At 38.2% G+C, this 17,501-nt stretch overlaps 1 long non-coding RNA gene across 1 annotated transcript in view; it reads right to left on the reverse strand.

Moving 5' to 3' along the window:
• Positions 1-15,207: 15,207 nt before the first annotated feature.
• Positions 15,208-17,501, reverse strand: part of LOC141557723 (uncharacterized) — a 46,914-nt gene continuing 44,620 nt past the window's right edge. Inside the window, exons 5-6 of the long non-coding RNA XR_012486878.1 lie at positions 17,275-17,407; positions 15,208-15,684 (exon numbers count right to left, since the gene is read on the reverse strand). This is a non-coding gene — a long non-coding RNA (uncharacterized LOC141557723). The remainder of the gene's footprint in view (positions 15,685-17,274; positions 17,408-17,501) is intronic.

Here is a 17,501-nt window from a genome sequence, read left to right on the forward strand (position 1 = left end):
CCTGGCCTTTATTTTTATTTTACATTAAGTCTTGAAGGATTGATTTCAGTATAATCTCCTGTGGCCCAAAGACATAAGGCCTTAATGACGGCACTGGCACTGTTCTCCTTACCCCTTTCTCCACTGACCGCCAGAATACTCCAAGTATCTCCATTCCTGTGTAAACTGCTTCGAGAAAACACCAATCAAAGAAAAGTTTTGTCCTTAAATTATTGATGTTGCTTTCAAGAGAGGAATTGTGAACATTTTAGAAATTAAAATCAGATTATGCCCCTTCTGTGAGAGAGAGAGGGAGAAACCACGAGCGGCCTTCTCTACTCAGCGTGTATTCTCTTATGTGGCCAGATAGACCCGCAGAATGCAGAACAACCAGAGAGTGCCCCAGAGGGCACTGGCCCAGGCCTTGCATTTTGAAGACAGAGACGGAAGAGCAAAGAAGTCAAGAACTATCTGCTGGTCCTTTTTGTCTTGGACATTTACCAGAAAAGCTCTGGATTGAATCACTTGCCCAAAGTCACATAGATAGAAAGTGACAGAGTCAGAATTATAATTGATGTCCTGTGCCTTCAAATACAGGAATTGTTATCATTGACCATGCTTTATATATAGTAGATTAGAAAACTCTAGAGGCATGAACTTCATTTTGTCTTGATTCTGAGAGCCTTAGTCCATTGGCTTATACACAGTAAGCACTTAATAAAGGTTTGTTCCAATAAACTGGAAAAAAAAGAGCCATATGCTTATCTCTATATGCACCTATCTGTTTTGGTAATAGAACAAATATAACCCCAGATTAACCAGATTGACGAGTCTGGATTTGGTTTCACAGGCAGTTCTGAACCATTATGGACTTTTGAGCTCAGAAGTAGCTTGGAAAAAATTCTTTTCATATTTTCCTTTCCTAATGGAGCCTCAATTTTTCCATCTGTAGAAAGGGAGTGATACTATTCTATTTCATTCAAACAGTTGGAGTTAACCTTTGTAAAACACAGAGTTCATTTATTCTGTAATCATTTATTAAACTCCTGCTACATACCAGGCACTGCACTAGGTGCTAGGAATACAAAGACAAAAATGAAATTGTCTTTGCTTTCAGGAAACTTAAATTTATTTGGGCGAAACAACATGAACACAAAGAAGGGACCGGAGACTATGTAAATTAGATACAAAGTAAGTGGAGAGCTGAGAGGCACAGTGGGCAGAGTGCTGGGCTTGGAGCTGGGAAGTTGGGAACATTCCTTTTCCTGAGGTCAAATCTATTCTGACGTTTGCTAGCCGTGTGATCCTGGGTAAGTCACTTAACCCTGTTTGTCTCCGTTTCCTCGTCTGTAAAATGAGCTGGAGAAGGAAGTGGCAAACCGTATCCTTGCCCCAAAAACCCAAATAGGTCAGGAAGCGCCAAATGAGTCTGGAAAATGACTGAACTAGGAAGGCTGAACTCTAACCCCGGGAGATAACAAGGGGCATTGTGGAGAAGTTAGCACTTGAACTGAATCTTGAGGGAAGCTAGAGATTCCAAGAGACAACGCTGAGGAGGAAGAACATTTATAGCAAACGGAGCATTTTATACAGGAGTTTGTTTGGAAGGGAGACTAAGTGGAACAATGTGGAATAAAACTTGGAGGCTGGGCTGGAACCAGGCTGTGAAGGACTCTAAAAGCTAAACAGAGTTTGTACTTGATCTTACAGGCATTAAACAATCTCTGGAGTGGGAATGCTTCAGGAATATCACTAAGGACAAAGAGGGGGTGATGTCCTAAATTAGGGTCATGGGCCACGCAGAGAAGAGGATAGATAGGAGAGCTATTATGGAAGTAGAATCAACTGGATTTGACAATTCACTGGATGTGTGAGATTAAAAAAAAGAGGTATGAATCAAGAGAGAGTCTGAGTTTATGAACTTAGGGGCACATGGTGGTGTACTTAAGAGAAGGAAGTTAAAAAGAGGGGAGGATTGTGGGATGGTGAATAACTGTTGATGTCATAGCGTAAGAGGCAAGAGCTTATATGAGGTCTATAAGAGAGAAAGCTTGGCTTAGTGGAAAGTAGAATCTGGAGTCAGGAATATCTGAGTTCCTATCTGGCCTCTGACACTACCCCCCTGTATTTTAGAGAACAATTATTTAATCTCTCAGTGCCTTAGAAAGTTTTTAAGGTTTTCCACATCACACATGTCACAAATTTGGTGGAGAGAGAGCCCACACTGGGAGGTCTCTACCTTGACAGAAACTTTACCTGATGATCCACATATCTGCATAATTCCAATTATTATACCAGATTACATCAGGTCTTAATAATAATAGTTAGAAAGACATAAAGAAGGGATGAATTAATTCTTTTCTTACCTATTTATCCTCAACACTTAAGTTGGCAGAATTTGAAGGCCGTTTCTCTTCCTTTAGCAGTTAGAGCTGCATGTCAGATGCTATTTACTTGGGAAAGCTAACATAACTAGCTTTGTAATTACATGTGTTACTTGTAAACATCTCTCCAGCTAAGAATGTTCACAGGGATGGGTCAGTTGAATATACCTTAGACTTTCCAGGAGGGTAGTTGCTCAGTAATGGTCAAAATGAATTCTGTCTGTTTTTCGGGCTTTTCAGGTTTAAGCATGCTTCATTTTTTTAACCTGGGACTGGTTAAGGAAGCCTCATTAGGTTCACTTTGGGCAAGTCACTTATTATCTCTGGACGTCAGTTTCTTCATCTATAAAATGATGTGGGTTGAATCTCTCTCTAAATCAGATACTAAATATGATCTTAATCAGATAAGTGATTTTTGTCCCCTTTGGGGGGAAATGGGTATGTGTGCAATTTTCTGACCACTTTAGTGAGGGTTGGTCTGATCTAACAGGATCCTGGAGGGAAATTAGTTTGCTGGTGAAACTATTCTAAAACTGAATGCTGATGGTCATGGTAGGGGATGCGTAGGCAATGAAGGAAACTTCCGGATTTTAGAAAAAGGTTCACAAAAGTGCTTCCTCAAAGAAGAGAACCAATTTGTTCTGGAAGGAAAGGACTGGATTTGGAGTCAGGGGGTCTGACATTCACTTCCTGTGTAACTACCATGACTAAGTCACCTAACCCCTCTGTCCCTCAATTCCTTCATCTTTAGAATTGGGGTAATAATAAAGCTTATACATATAAATTTTACAAGGTTGCTGTGAAAAAAAAAGTGATTTTAAATAGTGGCCTTTAAATATGAAGTACTACTGTTTTTACTAGTAAACAAGTTAGATCTTTGGTTGTTCTTTCTTATGCTGCCTCTTGTCATTGCTTAGAATGGAGAAGGGCAGTTCATGCAGGACTCACCACAGAAGGATGGAGGAAGCTGGGATATATCTGTGCTATTACTTATTCTCCTCTTAATATATATATATATATATATATATATATATATATATACATATGCATATATATAATATATATATGAAAAAATATATAGAGAGACCATATATGAATATGTATATATGTATAAATGTGTAAAATATAATACACACACACACACACACACACACACACACACTTTTCCCCCCTTTTCAGGGAGAGACCAAGCTTAAAATGATCCTCAAGACCATTCTTGGACGACAAAAATTTACAAAACTACAACAGGCAGCCTGAATGGGCTGGAGACAAGGGGGGAAAGGGGAACAGAAGATACTTTTTTCAGTAAGGGAGCATTGATTGGTTGACCATATGTATGTGAACTTCAGGTTCCTTCCCTTTTGCCCTCTCCTCTCTCTTTTCCAGTCAGCCAGATATTTCTCCCTTTGCTCTATTTTCCTTTGTTACTGTCCAAACAGGGTGGGCTCCTGAGAATGTGGGACTAGGATGAAGTCAAGAAGGTCATTTGGAAAGTGGTCACAGTATCAGAGTAACCAAATTAGAATCTTACCTCTGTTTCAGCCTTATTTAAATCCCTTTAATTCTTTGAGCCCTAGCTTCCTTATCTACAGAGGGGGATGCTACCATTACCTACTTCCTAGGGATAGTGAGGGAAAAGGCTTTGTAGATCTTAAAAGTGCTATAGAAATACAAACTATTGTTAAATTCAATTTATCCATGAATTCTCTACTCCAGTGAAACATCAGGTCTGATTCCTAACCTTCCTTCTAATAACTTATTGGCCTACTAAGGTTAAGGACTAGATCCATGATGTTGCTGATAAAAGAAATCCCACATAAGTAAACTCCTTCTTACCAGTGCAGGCCCAGATAAAGCCTGGACTTTTGATTTCATTGATACATATAGGGAGTTCCCAGAAGAAGAAATCTCCACTACTGTTGCAGTTTTGATTTGCAACTTACAGAATTATTATGAGTTGCCCAGAAGTCTGAGAAATTCAGTGACTTTTCCAGGGTTACCTCAATAGCTTGGATTAGAGAAAGGACTTGAATCAATTATTAAGCATTTATAAAGTACTTACCATGTATCAGACATGTAAAAATTGAGCTTAAATTCAAACTGAACCTAAATTTTCCTGGCTTGTTCTCTATCCATTATCCCACACTGTCTCTATTTGGTTAGTGAAAGGTTTAAGAGAACTTGTCTTTTTGGTTCTTTATCAGGTTGGGAAGATTAAGCCCTAGCCTCAGTTTTTGGCATTTGACCAGTTGAACTTAAATTGTGGGAATTTGTTTTGGGTGGTCTTTCAGTACCAAGTCAATATGGCTTAATGCAGTTCAATCTTAATTAATCACTGGAGAACTGCTATGTTCCAAGCAACTGGTTAAGGTCCTGCAAAAATGATTTAACTATGTTATGCATTAAAAATATATATATGCTTTTCACTATAATAATGGATCTATGATCTCATTTACATGGATGTTCTTTCTAGCAATGCAGAGTGAAATCTATTCCATCCCACTTAATCTGTGCCATTCTCATCTATGTTTTTCTATAAATGCATGCAGAAGATTTACTCAACTTTAGGAGCCTTCTTCCATATTCCTGGACTTTAATAAGATAGGAGTGGAGCATATCAGCTGTTGTCCCTTTTAATTATCCCTCCGGTTGCCCTAAAATCAGATTCACTTTTTGTTTTTTTTTGTTTTGTTTTAGCCTTGCTTGAATTTCTCTGGTTTAAGTCCTTTACTCTATTTTTTTTTGGGGGGGGTAGTTCTTTATTTATTATGTGTTATGGCCTGTTTGCACCCAATGTGTTTCTTTCCTTTGTCCTCTGAGGGATAATTTATTTTTAATTCTTCCAGGCTTGGCTGTCCCATGTCTCAGAATGAGGCAACAACAATGTTTTCTAAAATGTGGGCAAATAATTTTCTTCCTTTGTGAAGTTTTGACCTTGGCTTTCTACCACCACTTTATGGTCCATACTTATTTTAGATGGACAATAAATGAAAACAGAATTTTCTAGTATAATGTTTTCTGGTGGTATAGTTTTGAATCAAGTCATAGAATGCTCAAGCTAAAAGGAGCTCACTTTTGGATCAGCCTCTTTTGCCAAGCAATAGTGCAAAGCTCCTTTTCCTGTGGTCCTTACATCCTTACTTGTGGTCCTGTAGCCTGCCTGTTCAAATACCTTTAGTGTTTAGAAAGTTCTTTTTCAATCAAGTAGATGATGACTAAGGTATGGGGGAATATGGGAAGATATGGAAGAAATCTAAGGAATAATTATGAATCAGAAAAAAACATATTAACCTAAGAATATGAGAAACAAATATTATTACTTTTTAAAAAATAAATAATATAATTGTTACAAACCTAAATGAGACTTCTATTGTACAGATCAGTATACTGGAAGAAGTGATTGACTAATGAATTAATTGACTAGAGGAATGCTTTCTTCTTTAAGTGGTGAATGAATCAGGAATAATTTTTAGAGCTGGGAAGGACATCAGTAATTATCTAATCCAATTCCTTCCTTTTACAGCTGAGGAAACTGAGGCACAGAGAAGTTTTAAACACAAAGCTGGTAAGTATCTGAGATATTACTTGAATTCAGGTTTTCCTGATTCCATGTCAACCCCTATCCATAAAATGACTTTTTTAGGGTCAAGGGCCTTTTCAAGGTAGGGCCTAGGATCAAACCCATGGTATAATGGTAAATGTTTAATAGGTAGTTCTTTGGGGAAAAAATACACATGGTACTTTTTAATGTTTAATCTGATTACTAACATTTTCTTATTACTTTCTTAAGTTTAGCAATCAATAAAACGTTAAATCAAGTTTCTAATTTGTAGGTTTTGCCAATTTCTGAGTGTGAATTGTCAAAGTGAAAATTTAACAATCAGCTTTCTCCAGCACACCCTCGAATCTAGAATCTAAACTACCAGTTTCCCCCTCTTTAGTGTACCATGACTAACTTATCAGTTAAGATGAATTAAAATCTTTATCTTTGTCATATTTTCTAATGATGTTTTCTTTTCCAGCCTTACTTTCTATCACTCTCCTTCATATATTCTGCTTTCTGGATAAACTGTACTACTAGTTGCTTTCCATTTTGTTCTACTTTTTTTTATTATTAAAGCTTTTTAATTTTCAAAACATATGCATGGATAATTTTTCAACATTAACGCTTGCAAAATCTTGTGTTCCAATTTTCCTCCCTTCCCCCACCCCTTCCCCATATGGCAAGTAATCCAATAGATGTTACACATGATAAGAATATATGTTTGTTCTACTTTCTAACATGGGCCTAGAAGGAAAATCCCCCACCCCCATCCTGAGGCAATTGCTGTTAAGTGACTTGACTTGCCCCGGGTCACATAGTTAGGAAATATTAAGTGTCTGAAGCTAAATTTGAACTCGGGTCTTCTCAACTTCACGGCTGGTACTACATCCATCCTACATCTACTGCCACTACATCTAGCTGCCCCTAGAAGGAAGATTCTAAACTTGGCAAAGTGAATGTCAAGTTACAAGTGGTAAGTTCATGAAGTTAAATGAGAAAAAAATTACACCTGTATTATTATTAATAACTTTTGGTTTCTTTTATAATCCTAGGTATTTTGTTTTATGTATTTAAAGATATTCTGGGAAAGAGTCTAGCCTATACCCAAAGGTGTGTTAGAGAATCAATTGTTAAATTTTTATGGTGAGCTTTCACACCTTAGAAATCAGCAACTACAGATCAGAATGTCTACACTTTAAGAAATGTGATGAAAAATTATTAACATAACATGTTATTAACATAGCACAGTTATTAACATAGAGATTAAACTTAAAAATATCATATATACATTATTTTCTCCCAAAAAGCTGGTTATTAAACATTTACCTATATATCCCATGACTTAACCAACTTGACACATGGGTTTTTCATACAAAAGTAAAGAATCCTTAGACTACAACTTACTTTCTTCTAATCACTACATTTTGAGCCTCTTTCTTTTATGTGTATCACATACTATTCTGTATTTTACTTTGTTGCTGTTATGGTCTTTAAGTCTCCTCTTAGAGACCTCTCCACCTCTTTTCTGGAAAATTGGACTCTGCCTCTTGAACTACCCTGGGCTTTAATAAACAAGCTTTGGCATTATTTTGTCCTTATCCAAATATTTATATTACTTTCCCTATCCTCCTGCATCATATCACCTCTCCTTCCTCTCTCTAACCCTTCCCATTTTTAGTTCCTTTTTAATGTGTTGTCTTCTCCCAAAAGAATGTAATTTCCTTGAGGTCAGGGACTATCCTACTTGCTTATATTTGTACTTGGCACTTAGCACAACACTTAGAGCATAGTAAACAATTAATAAATCTTTCTGTCTGTCTGTCTGTCTCTGTCTCTTTCTCTGTCTCTCTGTCTCTCTTTTTCTCTCTGTCTTTTTCTCTTTATTTCTCTGTCTCTGTCTCTCTTTTTCTCTTTCTCTATTTCTCTCTCTGTCTCTGTCTCTCTCTTCTCTCTGTCTCTGTCTCTTTCTCTCTCCCTCCTTCTCTCTCTGTCTCTGTTTCTCTCAGTACCCGGTACTAGAATAGTACCTTGAGGAATGAATGAGTAAATGTTGTACACTAAGCTTACTTGAATTGTTTTTGACAGCTTAATTTTTATCACCCCCTAATCCTATGGATAGGAACGACAGTGAAAGGTCATTTAGTTTGTTCCTGAAATTCTGAATTCTTCTCTTCTGTAGACTTACATCTTGTTCTCTGCCACATACTTCTGGATCCAGTGGCATTAACCTTGTTGTTCCATGAAGAACATACCCTCTCTCTTCGATCCAGACATTTTCCCTGGCTGTTCCCCAAAAACTGGAATTCTGTCCCTCCTCATTTCTGCCTCCTAGCTTCCCTGACCTCCTTTAAGTCTCAGTTAAAATCTTGTCTTCTCTAGGAAGCCTTTTCTAACTCCTCTTAATTCTATTGCTTTCTGTTCATTATTTCTTGTTAATTCTATTGTTATTGCTGTTGTTGATTAGTACTGTCTAAGTCTTCATGGCCCCATTTGGAGTTTTCTTGGCAAAGATACTGCAGTGGTTTAGCATTTCCTTCTCCAACTCATTTTATAGATAAGGAAACTGAGGTAAACAGGGTTAAGTAAATGACTTTTCCAGGGTCACACAGATAGTAAATGCCTGAAGTTTGATTTGAACATAAGTTTTCCTTACTTCAGGCCTGGTGCTCTATCCCCAGCACCGTTTAGAATGATCTTGTCTTTGGTTGTTGTCTTCTCATTTAGAAAGTGAGCTTCCTGAGGGCAGGAGAGGGTCTTTTGCTTCCATTTTATATCCCCAGCACTGTCACATAGTAAACATTTAATAAATGTTTATTGATTGACTAGTCTTTCACCCTTTTTAGAAAAGTTTTCAGGTGAGAAATGTCTCATTAAAAGTCTTTTCTTGAAGCAGGCACTTTTCTAGAGGATCTGGAACATAAGGTCCCCATATTCTTAAATCTCATTGCTAAAGTCTTGCTTCCTGTTGTCCAACTTGAATCTTTCCCTATCAGTCCGTCTTTCCCTGCCAAATCTTCTCTGCATTACCAAATCTCTAGCAGGCTGCCAAAGGTCATGAAGGGACCATATACTTATAGAGGGTCACATAATCCTAATGGGAATAGCTGACATTTATAAAGAATTTTATGTATATTATATCATTTCATCATCACAGTAATTCTGTGAGTCAGGCAAAATCAATGTTTTTATCCCCATTTTTATGGGTGAAGCTCAGGTAGGTTAAATGTTTTTTCTGAAGTTACAAAGCTGGTAAGGGAGGCAAAGAGAAGAGTACTGTACATACCTTGTTCCCTGAGAAGTATTAATTCTGAAAAAAAAGTCGAGTTTGATGAGAGGTACAAGCAACATACTGGAAGAACATCTGGCTTAGGATTCTGGCCATCTGGGTTTTAATATCATTTCTGCCACTAACTTGCTGTGTGATTGTGGACAAGTCATTTACCCTTTCTGAGTTTCCTAAAATGAGACAGTTGAACTAGGGTATGAGTTTATGACCTGGAATCTGTCAATTTGGCTTAAAAAAAAAACCCAAAAAACCAAAACCCAAAAACATTTTGAAGACTGTATTTCAATATAATTGATTTCCTTTTTATTTATTTTTTGAAGTTTGTCTTTATTAGCAATGTGTCTAATAGATATAGTTATCTTACAGTAAAATAAGGACATTGGTTTCTTTTTAAATCCCAGTATTTTGTTTTATTCATTAAAAACATTGTTCTGGGAAAGGGTCTATGGGAAGTGTGGGAGATATTATGATTCAAAAAAGGTTAAGACCCTCTAGGGTGGGGATTCTTTAAGGTCCCTTTTAGCTTTAACATTCTGAGCTTGCTTTTGTTATGTGGGTTCCTTGAATAAGAGAGAGGTCCTTTAGTTTATTCCCTCTGGTTCATTTTCTACCCTGGTCTTTCTGCTCTTAATAACCTCTTGGGAAGGCTTAGTAACAGTCCCTCTAAGTCAGGAAGGATAAGGCAAAGTGATTTAGACGGAAGAGGCCTGGCTGGGTTGCAGGAAAGCTTGAGCCCAGTTGTGCCTCTTCTATTAACTTTCTGCGTGACCCAGTGGCCCCCTTTGGAGCCACAATTTCCTCCTCTGTAAAATGAGAGGTTTGGGCTAGACAGGCTCTCCGGGTCCCCTCTTTGCTCTTGACATTTTGGAAAGTCCTGATTGCTTTCAACACTACTTCAGTTAAAGGCAGACAGAATGGAAACCAAACTTCAACTGGGCCATCCTTCCTCTGTGTTCTCCCGAGCCTTTCCCCCTCCACTGGATTGCTATTTAAAATTATGGTGGTTTGGCTCTCTCCCTTAAAAGAAAAAAAAGAGAAAAAAGGAAGAAAAGGAAAGAAAATTTCCAGAACTAGAGCTGAGTTCCAGAAGGCCAGCTGTCACCCCTAAAAATGTCTGTGGTGTGACAACCACCGGCTGAGGAGGTAGGAGGACAAGCTGAGACCAGTGTGGATGGATTTAAAACCCAAGCAGCGGTGGGGGTGGGGAAGAGAAAAAGGAAGATTTTTGCATCTTTGTTTGGAAGTGTTTTAATCTTCTTTGGTTTTTGCATATGCAAGCCTCTAGCTTTTGGAATGACCTGGGGAGGAATGAATGACAACTGGTTTGGTGGCTGTTTTTAGTGGAGAGGCCGAGTTAGATCATTTCTGCCTTTGTTCTTCAGGAAGTCCTTTCCTGTTTCTCTGAAAGCTGGCTGGCCTTTGTTTCACTTCGGTGACGTGTTTCATCTCTGCATCTCAATGAGGTCTGCCCTCTCCCGGGGAAGGTCCTCCTCTTTTCCCTGTAGCTCCCTCTCCCAATAGCTTGAGAGACTCTTTTCTTGGAGGTGAAGGAAAATTAATGCTCCAGACAGTGGGTAATACACTATGGGAACAAGCCTGAGGGCAGAGTTAATGTCCTACAGCCCTCCCTCCAAAGTGAGAGATACTCCATAGAGTGGATAGAAATATGGCCTCTGGAATGAGGAATGAGGTCTGACTTGGGTTCAAGATTGACTATTTGGCTTTGGGCAATTCACTGAGCCTCTCATTGCTCTAGGCCACTCTCTAGGACTCTTTAATTTTCAGAGTAGATGTCCATCTATCTTGGGAGAAGAGACCTCATTCAGGTATTCTTTCCACCAAGAAAATCACAACTCCAGTTCCTGTTCCTCCAATTAGGCTTCTAAATGTAAGGTAGTAGGGGTGGCAATAATTCCCACTTTCCTTTTCAGCAGCTGTAAAATGAAGTTGGTCTTTAAGCATCTCTGAAGTCACAAATTTGTCTGTCTTTCCTTCCCAACCCGGTTTCTCCCTCCTCCTCTCTTCCCCCTCAATCATACAGGCAATAAGAAAGCTAAGACCTCAGTCCAAGTTCTGGCTTGAAATAGTGGGAAAACACTGGATTTGGTGTCAGAATGGAGGTTCAAATCTTGTTTCCATAACTTGGCCCAGCAACAGTTTCCTGACCAGGAAGTGAGGGTGGTTGGACTAACTTCCCCCTACTGTCTCTTCTGTGATTCCAAGTCCTGTATTCTTTCACTAGACCACACTATCCCTTCCCTAAAAATTTGATTCTGGGAGATGGAGGGTGGGGGGTATTTGTGAGCCCCTTGTGCCTTCTCTGGTACAGGCTGCAGGGCCGCTTGACTAGAGGGCAGGAGCCTGAAGGATAACTGACTTAGACACAGGGTTTTCCTGTGGTGGAGTAAGAGAAAGTAAGGGAAAGTAAAGGAAGTCTTCCCGGAGTCTCAGTTGCCTCTTTTGTAAAAAAGGAGAGAGTTGGGCTTGATTATCTCTAAGACTATCTAGCCCAATTACTTTGTAACTTGATGATGTCCAATGCTATAACAATCTCTTAATAGAGAAAACTTATGGTATTTTTCTGTTCATTCAAATAAACTCCTAAACTTGATGTTCATCAAGACCTTCCCCCAACTAATTTCACTTTATCTCTTCGACCTTTGTTCTCCACTCATCGTTCTCCAGCCAAGACAATATACTTGTCCTGGCTATATACTTTGCACAAACCAGGTGTTCCCTCCTCCTCCTCTGACCTTGCAGATCCAGACTTAGCTCAAAACTCACCTCCTCCTTCTGGGGTTAATTTTAACCAAATGAGATCATTCCTTTGACTCTGATAAACATTGAGCACTTATATATTTAACTTGTATCTTTTTTGATGTAGAATCATGGTAAAAGAATTTTAGTGCTCAGAGAAACATAAAGTCATAGCATGTTAGAGCTAGAAGGACCTTAAGAAGTATCTAGCCCAAAGGTCCTCAAATAATTTTTGCCAATGGCTCAGTCTCTTTTCCTGTGTTTCAGTTGACATTGCGAGGACAGTCTTGAACATGCTCAGTTTTCCTTCAGAGAGGGCAGGCATTATAAAACAATTCTTTGTTAGATCTAGTTTGTATGTGTTGTAGGCAAAATTTGTTTATTATGTGAATTCCATATTTCTGTTACTACAAATTCTGTGTAAGTACATTAGGAAACTTTCTTTCTTTTTTTTTTTTTCTTCAAGAAAATTATATTCCAGATTTCATAGCATACCTTGTAACACTTGCAGCACACCTGTTTGGATTCGCTGATCTTATCAGATCCCTTCTTTTTACAGGTGAGGAATTTAGGGATCAGAGAGATAGATAACTTGCCACACGTCATACCACTAGTTAGCTGTGACTTAGCAACCTGTGGCTCCAAAACTATCAACATTCAATAAATGTTTATTAAGTAAAAGATTCTAGTTCAACCATCTGACTTATTAAAATTAAATTAATTCTAAAAATGTGTGACTTTTTATTGCTATCTTCTTTTATATATACCATTTTTATTTCTGAATATATTCCTCTCCCCTTCCTTCCCCAGGGAGTCATTCCTTTTAACGAAGAATGAAAAAGAAAGAGGAAAAAAAAAAAAAAAAGCAGTTCAGCAAAACTAACCAAGCCAGCAAATAAGTCTTATAGCATAGTTTTTGTCCATAAGCACAGGCTCTCATCTCTGCAAAGAGGGGAGAGGGTTGGAATTTGCTCATGTTCTGTCTCTATCTCTGTCTCTTTCTGTCTGTCTTGCCAAGCTTTGTCACTGTAATGATATGTTCATTTTTATTTCTTTGCCCTGTCTATTTATATTGTTGTAGTCACTGTATAGGTTGTTTTCCTTTTTCTGACTCCATTCTGTCTTTGAGTACTCCATATTCACTTTTTCATATGGCAAGGCAATAGTCCATTACATTCATGAACCACAAATTTTTTTTATTGCCACCTCCTAATTAGCAGACAACTATTTTAGGTTCTTTGCTTTTCTGAAAAGTATTTCTATGAGCATTTTGTTGTCATCTCTCTGTCTCTTACCTTATTGGGATTTTTGTCCCCTTTTTAGTATAATTCCAAATTGCTTTCCATGATAGATGGATCAATTCACAGCTCTACCAATATTGTATTTTATTTGTCTTTATGCCATGAAGCAGCTAGATGGCTTGGTGGAAGAGCATCAGGCCTAGAGTTGGGAAGATCTGAGTTCTAATCCACTTCCTATACTTAACTGTGTATCTTCAGGACTCTGGGCAAGTTACTTAAACTCTGTTTGCCCCTGGAGAAAGACATGGCAAAGCACTTTAGTATCCTTGCCAAGAAAACTCAGTGAACAATATTGATGTGATATGGTCCACCGGGTTCATGAAAAGTTGGAACCTCTGGATAACAACAGTCTTTTATGTCATCATTGCTGGAAATAAAACCTCAGTTTTGTTTTGATTTGTATTTCATTATCAGTGATTTAAGCAGTTTTTCATGTGGATATTAACAGTTTTTAGTTCTTCATTTACATTTGCTGATCACTTATCTATTGGAGAATAATGCTTAGTCATGTATTTGTGTTAGTTCTTGGTATATGTTGAATATCAGAATTTTATTAGGAATATTTGATACACAGAATCTTCCCCTCCCATACTCTCTAGCTTCTCTTCCCTCCTTAGTTGCATTGATTTTGTTAATATATTTCATATAATGAAAATTACCTGTTCATCTTTTGGTGATTGTTTCTATCCCTTATATGCCAACTCTCTCATCTTGTAGAAGCAGAATATGCTCTGAAGCCATTTTTTTTTAAACTCCCACTCTGACAGTTTTTGTCCAAGAACTAGGCTGCTACATTTTCCCTCAGAGCCCTAAGGGTAACACTGAGGGGCTAAGGAGGATGTCTTCTTAATAGCTCACAAGCCATCATTGTTGTACTTCTCACCAAACTACAAGCAAGACTTAAGTAGAGGGAAAGTTGGTATATGACTTTTTGTTCTCAGATGAATGTGCACTCAGTGCAGCCTCTGAAACTGAGATGCCACAAAGTATATTCAGAATAATTTATCTGCTGCTTGTGCTAATTTTGACCTACCAATTAACACCAAGAAAACAGAAGTTTTCCATCAGCCAGCACTGTATCATCCATACAGAGAACCATGGGGATGTCAATATAGATAATAAGGCTAACACATAAATTGTCAGAACTAGCTTGGTGTTTGGGAGGCTCTGAAGGAAAGTGTGGGAGAGAAGAGATGGTCTAGAGAGCTGTTACTGACCTCATTATTGCAAGCCTGTGAAATCTGGACAGTATACCAGCACTGTGCCAGGAAACTGAATCACTTCCATTTGAATTGACTTAGGAAGATTCTGAAGATCACCTGGCAAGATAAGGTATTGGACCTTGAGGTTCTTTCTTAAGCGAAACTGCCAAGCATTCAAACTGCTACAGAGAGTGAAATCCCGGATGGACTGGCCACATTGTTCAAATGCCAAATGTGTGTTTTCGTAAAAGACTGTTTATGGAAAACTCACAGAAGGCAAGTGCTCACATGGAGGTCAGAGGAAGCAACACAAGGACACTATCAAGGTCTCTTAGAAGAACTTTCGAATTAGTTTTGAGACATGGGAAACATTGTCACAGGACTACCCAGCATGGCCCACTTCAAGGAAACATTGTGCTCCATAAGCAAAATAGAATCGCAGTACCTTAAAGGAAACTTGAGTTGTGCAAATTTAGAGACATCTCTATTCCAAATATTAATATGGAATTTTTGTGCCTGACCTGTGGTAGAACCTTCCAAGCTCATATCTGTCTGATCAGACACAGTCAGATACAGTGTACCTTGACTCCAACATAGTAATGTCATTTTGATCCTTTTTGAGAATAAAGGACAACAACCTAAATGAAGAATAATTTAGTCAGCTAGACTTGTTGTTTGTTGTTGTTTTTCTTTGACCTTTGTTCTCGAAGATGACCAGTGATGACTTTTGGGTGAATTGGAGTTGAGTGATTCATTGCTGTGCAAAGTCATCTGCTTTATTTTTTCCTTCAGAGTTAAATAAGTTAAGATGGCTAGTGATAGCCCAGAGCTGGACTTAAATAGGTTTTTTTTTTTTTGTTTTTTTTTTGTTTTGTTTTTTTAAAGTATTTACTAAAATGGCATAGTTAATACAAAACATCTTCAATCACCCCCCCCCCCAAGTCTATGACATATATTTTTAAAAATACATACAGGGCCCAGGAGAAAGTTGATACCAATTTAGACAGCACATGAGGCAAAGCTCCCTTTTTTCTCTTCCATGGAATGTTTGTGAAGTTACCCTTAGGTGTAGAGTAGTTTGTTTGTTGAAATCTTTGTAGAGCTGTGCATTTGTATCTGGTCTGTCCTTGTTTTCCAATGCAGATTTTGCCACCAGGATACTTTTGGGAAAATGGGAAAGTCTCAGATCCTCCAGACGCTTTGATGTTCACAATGTCCTCTTCCAGCCAGCCTAAGGATAGGGGAAAGAAAGAAAGGGCAAAGAGGACGTACTCTTCTCTTCTTCCCCCCTTCCCCCCTTCCCCCCCAACTCCCATTAAAGTGATCTCCTCAGGAGTCTTCTCTGGAGCACTTATTCATTCACTGCACATTAGTGTGATCTGGCTTGATATTTTATAGGTGACCCTGAGCTCATGACCAATTTTCTTAGCCAGTCTGAATGCTCTTCCAATTCAGTCACTTGAGTTCATCCAATGGCTCATCAGAGACTTCTAAATTGATCAAAGTCTTTTCATAATGCCTTGGATTGATTTGATTCATTGAAATCCATTCCTGCCTAGTTAAGGTGCCAAGGCTTAGCATTTTATAACTTATTTTAAGTGGGATGGGGAGGAGGGAGAAGAATAATTTGTCTGATTTACTAAATTGACCCCATCCTTACAGAAAGAAGGGAACTGTAGCTAAGAAAGGGGAATTGATTTGTCCAAAGCCACAAAATGAGTGGCAGAGCTGAGACAAGCCTAGGACTTAATTCCAGTTCTTCACTAGATTGCAAACTCCATATAGATAGGTACTATATAATATATAAACTTTCTATTTCTACAACACCTACCACAATGGATGAATGACTAAATAAATCTCTTGTCAGATCTACTTCTTCTATCTCTTCCCCTTCTTTCCCTTTCTATCTCCCTCTTTCCCTGTAGAAAGAATGCTGAAACAGTAGTCAAAGGACTTGAGTTTGAATCCTGCCTGGTTCTTGAAAAGACAGCTATTCTGAACGTGTCATTTACCCTCTCCAGAACTCAGATTTTTTTTAATTGGCAAAATAGAGGGTTAGACAGATGATCTTTAAATAGCTTTAAGCTCTGAATCTATGATTTAAAAAAATTGTTTCCAAGTAATAACTAACATATTATATTGTTCAGTTATTTTTTTAAAGTCATGTCTGACTCTCTGTGATCCCATTTGGGATTTTTTTTGGCAGAGATGCTAGAGTGGTTTGCCATTTCCTTCTCGGGCTCATTTTGCAGATGAGGAAAATAAGGCAAATAGGGTTAAGTGACTTGGCCAGGATCACATAGCTAGGAAGTGTCTGAGGTCAGGAAATGTCTTCTTAGCTGGATTCCAAGCCCAGAGCTTTATCCACTGTGTCCCCTAGCCAACTCCAAACATTTATATAGCTCTTACTATAAGCCAGGTGCTATTTTAAAAATTATGCTTTATAACTTTATACTTTAGAAAATTTTAATGTAATTCACAACTATTATCTCTGTTGTTCCTTAAAACAACCATGGGAGGTGACTGTTATCATTAGCCCTATTTTATAGTTGAAGAAACTGGGGCAAAGTGATTTGTCTACAGTCACACAGTTGGTAAATGCCTGATTTGAACTCAGATTTTCCTGATTCCAAATCCAGTGTTCTATCTACACCAGAGGAATAGAAAAAGTCTTTTGCTAACTTAGAATTTGAATCTGGGTCTGAAATCTTCTTCCTTTCTTTTTTTTTGCTAAGCTCACCATGATGTTGGAAGCCATTATCCTGCCCTCTCCCATGTAAAACAAGATCTCAGAACAAAAGTCCTTCCCCATATGCCTTACCTGTGTCATGCTCCTGGGACTTTTATGCTTGAAAGTTTTATTTCAATCTCAGCAGGTGGAGTAGGGAAAAATAGAGGGAGGGAGGACGGAATGTTTAACTATCTGTTCAACCTCTCTCAGTGCTCCCCAAAACCTCAAAATAAATTAGACAGAATCAGAAATCAGCCTCTCTTCATCAAGAGAAATTACTCATTTCAAATATTTGCAGCCGCTTGAACTGAAATTTA

The sequence above is a fragment of the Sminthopsis crassicaudata genome, chromosome 2, assembly GCF_048593235.1.
Source record: "Sminthopsis crassicaudata isolate SCR6 chromosome 2, ASM4859323v1, whole genome shotgun sequence".
Classification (NCBI taxonomy): Eukaryota; Metazoa; Chordata; class Mammalia; order Dasyuromorphia; family Dasyuridae; genus Sminthopsis; species Sminthopsis crassicaudata.